We start from the raw sequence: 5115 nt of genomic DNA, 5'->3' as shown, positions 1-5115 counted from the left end.
AGTGAATATCTTCCTCAATGGGAAAAAGCTTACAGTCTTCCCTTTGAGATCAGGAACAGCACAAGGATGCCCACTCTAAGCAGTCTTGTTCAACATGATATTAGAAGTCCTAGCAACAGCAATCAGACAACAAAGAGAAAGAAAAGGTATTCAAATTGGCAATGAAGAAGTCAAACTCTCTCTCTCTTCACAAATGACAGGATACTTGATAGGGAAAACCCAAAAGACTCCACCCCCAGACTACTAGAACTCATTCAGCAATTCAGTAGTGTGGCAGGATACAAAATTGATGTATAGAAATCAGTTGCTTTCTTATACACTAACAATGAAAATACAGAAAGGGAAACTAGAGAATCTATTCATTTACTGTGGCATGAAGAACCATAAGATACTGGGAATAAACTTAACCAAAGAGGTCAAGGATCTGTACTTGAGGAACTACAGAACACTCATGGAAGAAATTGAAGAAGACACTAAAAGATGGAAGACGATTCCATGCTCGTGGATCAGAAGAATAAACATTGTTAAAATGTCTATACTGCCTAGAGCAATCTGTACTTTCAATGCCATTCTGATTAAAATTCCACCAGTATTTTGCAAAGAGCTAGAGCAAACAATCCTAAAATTTATATGGATTCAGAAGAGACCCCCAATTGCTAAGGAAAAGCTGGAAAAGAAAAACAAAACTAGGGGCATCACGTTGTCTGATGACCAGCTTTTCTACAAAGCTGTGATCACCAAGACAGCATGGTACTGGCATAAAAACAGACACATATGTTGTGGAAAATCTGAGGTGGCCAGGGAAACCCAAATGGCACACAGAGAGATGGGAGAACACAGCTTTATTAATGCCAGAGGGCTCAGTGGGCTCATTCCCAAAGACTGAGCACCTGACAGGGTTAGGAGTGAGTTTTTATGGTTACAGGCAATGGGGGATGGTGCGGGGTATTTTCTCCCTCTCTGAAGGCCAGGGCTCTTTCCCATCTCTCCAGGCCAAATGGCCCTTTCCTGTGGAAGTATAATATGTGTGGAGGCATCTCAGGAGAGTCCTAAATCATCTTGGGGGCTGTTTCTCTTTCTTTTCTTACTCAAACAGGACTGGGCATCTGGTCTTTTTCTTCAGTCTCAGCAGGAGCAATGACTTCTTATCTTACCTTAGTCAAACCGGATGGCTACTGGTCCTTTTCTTGGCCTTAGCAGGAGCAAAAGGGAGCCAGGGACCAAAAGGGGCTGGAGCCAGGAGTCTTTATCTGCCTCACAGACACCAGTGGAACAGAGTGGAGAGACCAGATATGGACCCTCAACTCTATGGTCAAGTAATCTTCAACAAAGCAGGAAAAAATATGAAGTCGAAAAAAGACAGTCTCTTCAATAAATGGTGCTGGGAAAATTGGACAGCTCTGTATATTAGAATGAAACTCGACCATTCTCTTATGCCATACACAAAGATAAACTCGAAATGGATAAAATACCTCAACGTGAGGCAGGAACCCATCAGAATCCTAGAGGAGAATATAGGCAGTAACCTCTTCAACATCGGCTGCAGCAACTTCTTTCAAGACATGTCTCCAAAGGCAAAGGAAGCAAAAGCAAAAATGAATTTTGGGGACTTCATCAAGATCAAAAGCCTCTACACAACAAAGGAAATCAGTCAACAAAACAAAGAGGCAACCCACGGAATGGGAGAAGATATTCGCAAATGACAATACAGACGAAGGGATGATATCCAGGATTTATAAAGAACTCCTCAAACCCAACACACAAAAACAGATAATCATGTTATCTTATCCTTTACTTCAGCCATAACACCCCATGGGCAGAGCCTCCTGTGGTGAAAAAGAAACTACACAATAAAAGGTAATGGCTGCCCACAGAGAAGTGCTTGGGCTGGCCTACTTTGAGGCAGAGGGACCAACGTGGAATCCATGGACTGATCTACAGTTCAAACTTTACCTCATTCTAATCCTGAAAACTCCACCCATGGAGAACCACAAACCTCATTTATCTAATGCGCAAAGGGATCAGGTCTTAACCCAGGTTATGGGTCTGAAAGTCTATTGAAAAGGACACGCATGTCAATATATAGAGAGGAGGATTCGAAACCAATGTTCATAGCAGGTGTCAAACAGGACAAGAATGATGGCAGCAAAAAAGTATCCACGCGAAAATGATCTATCTTTTCACTCATCACGCACCACCTATACATTTAGGAAGTAGTTATATATGCATTAAAAGTCATAGAGTAGAAAATTGTCACGGTGATTAATTCAAGAACTGTTTTCATCCACATGAGACTTACAAATCACATTGTGATTTGAAGCTGCCTCTGTCTTTCATTCCCACTATCAACATAAACACATAGAATGTTACAGATAAAACAGCTATTATTTATGAGGCTAGTACGATAAGGAATATAAGCAGAAAAACATTTACCTTTGACTCAGAAGTCTGACGCACAGGCTTTGATTTGATCCTGCTAAGAATCAAATATATACGGCTGGCTACCTTTTTTTTTTCAAAGATTTTATTTATTTCACAAAGATCACAAGTAGGTAGAGAGGCAGGTGAGGGGGGGGCGGGGAGCAGGCTCCCTGCTGAGCAGAGAGCCCAATGCAGGGCGAGAGCCCAGGACCCTGGGATCATGACCTGAGCTGAAGGCAGAGGCTTTAACGCACTGGTTAAAACCACTGGTGCCACCCAGGCACCCCTGCCTGCTACATTCTTTTTTTTTTTCCACATCAGATGGGTAATGTGCCAAGGTCGTAACATGGCTTGAGGGTGGCACATGTCACACAAGAGCGTGAACACCCAATCATCATGCTTATGAACTACAAAAGGATCTGCTTCCTACATTCTTAAAGGGTCTCTTGACTCCCTGTACATCTCATTCATTAACATACATACATTCATTGTATGTATGTATGTATGTCTTGACTCCCTGTACATACATTCATTAACATCGAATGAACAATAACATCGAAGAAATCTTGCAAAAGTAGTTTTACACATAGAAATTCAAACAAATATTTGTGATCTAATACTCTGTGCACCTACCCTCCCCCCTTGAACACTGAGCATATAACCACCAGCTTCAGGCAGCCGACCTGCAGCTCCTTCTGCCCAGAGGTCCTGTCCCCACGCTACTTCAATAAACCTACTCTCTGATACCATACAGCGTCTCAAGAATTCTCTCTTGGCCGCCGTGCTCGAAGATCCCACTACACAGTAATTCATCGAACGCTTTGGTATCAATCATCTGTGACCTATTTCAGGATTTTAAGATCCTCAAACATGTTAATTATATGATTCTGAAAATACAAAGGAGGAAATAGGGTGCCTGGGTGGCACAATGGGTTAAGCATCTTCCACTTGACTTCAGCTCAGGTCATGGTCATGGTCTTAGAGTCCTGGGATCTACTCAGCACAGAGTCAGCTGGAAAGTCTCCCCCCGCCCCCGCTGCCTCTACCCTGGATCAACTGACCTTCTTTCTCTCACACACACCATCTCTCTCACTCCAAAATAAACAGAAACAGTATCTTTTTTTTTTTTTTTTTTTTTTTTTTTTGAGGAGTATGTCTATGACAGGAGTGTGGAGTAAAGTAAAAACTCACAAAGGGGAGCTCTGACTGAGTCAGATCCTCTACTCCCAGAAGTCCGTGCTACCAACTACAGCAAGGTGAGAGTCTTCATCTGCCCAGTGCAAACTCATGTGAGGTGCCTTGTGAGCAAATGGTTAAGAGAGGATTCTTGGGGCATTATTGGTTTAAAAAAAAATCTGTTTTTATTAAACCTCAGGGACAGGAGCCATTAGCAGAAAGAGCTGCAGTGTGATTTTGAGAAGCCATTGATTATATGCTTTTCCATCATGGGGATAGAGATAAAAGACATTTTGAAGGGATTTCCATATGTTGAAGAGGACTTACAGGATCCTCGAGGTCTGACTACTGGGGTTCTCCTGATCAGACACTACCAGCTGTTGGGTCGGCAGGCTCCGGGAGTGCAGGAGGAACAACAGAAATGACCGGCGGCTCCAGAGGATCCAGGACTGCAGGAGAAACAATGGAAATGACCGCCACGGGGTGTTGCCATCTTCCAGCCCCCCCCACCCCTTTCCTTCACCCTTGACTTTCCCTCCAAAAGTATGTATGTCCAGGTCACCTCTCCATAGGTAACCTGATACCTATGCAGGAAACAGATAAAAGACCCCCCGCCAACTCCCTCCAAGTGTGACTTCCCCCACTCTGCTTTCCAGAGTCTCGGAACCTCACCCAAGGGTGACCACCTCCTCCCAGTGCAACTTTCTTGGCTCCCTTTCTCCTGAGCCCTGAAACTTCACCAGAGAATGCCTTTAATAAGTCTTGCCTTGCAGCCACTTCGCCTGGTGTCATGTTTATCCCTTATAACACCTTATACCAGCAAAGACAAACTAAGGAATTTCCAGCTGAAACATGATGGTTTCTGCACATCACTGAGGAAATCCATCAAAGACCCTCAAGAATTTAAGGAACAAATGAGCATTAGAGGGGGGCTATCTGGCAGAAAGCATCAAACCATTAAAAGAAGTTAGCATCAGCTGTGATGAAACAAGTTGGTATGAGTGCCTAAGGCACACTGAAGGACCTGTGACTACTGGTGTTGAGTAAGGGACTGGCAGGGCTGGGTGGGGATGGATAGGCAACGGGCTAAGTGAACAGGCTCACCAAAAGTCCCAGAAAAGAGGAGGCACAAGGAAGCAGAGCTAAGGGAACACAACCAGAACACCTTGTTTATTTTAAACATCAGAGATGAGATATTCAAAAGAGAAGTAATTTTGGTGCTATGGGGGGTGACATCAAGAAGATTGAAGTGCCCTTCAATTTTTCTATAAAAGAACAACTTTTATAGAAAAGATCAACCATAAAAGTGCTCTGTGGTAACCCATTCAGCACCCCCTCACTCTAGAAAGCTCTCCTTCTGTTCTCCCCTTCACTTGATACACTATCCCTTCACCATTTTGTGTCCAAGATTCTTTCTTCTGCTCCAGACAGACAAGAACCCTGCAAAGGTGTGTTCTTTGTTGAGGCCACTTTTAGGCAAACAGGCTTGAGCACTGGAATGGGAAAAGGCCCAGTGAC

The 5115-nt window shown here is 43.6% G+C and overlaps 1 non-coding gene across 1 annotated transcript; it reads right to left on the bottom strand.

Moving 5' to 3' along the window:
* Positions 1-2736: 2736 nt before the first annotated feature.
* Positions 2737-2840, bottom strand: LOC131819033 (small nucleolar RNA U13). Its single transcript, XR_009349036.1, has one exon. It is a non-coding gene; the product is annotated as a small nucleolar RNA U13 (small nucleolar RNA).
* Positions 2841-5115: the final 2275 nt, after the last annotated feature.

The sequence above is a fragment of the Mustela lutreola genome, chromosome 16 (assembly GCF_030435805.1).
Source record: "Mustela lutreola isolate mMusLut2 chromosome 16, mMusLut2.pri, whole genome shotgun sequence".
Taxonomy (NCBI): Eukaryota; Metazoa; Chordata; class Mammalia; order Carnivora; family Mustelidae; genus Mustela; species Mustela lutreola.
The sequence above is the reverse complement of the archived record's forward strand: the minus strand, read 5'-3'. Positions and strand labels throughout refer to the sequence as shown.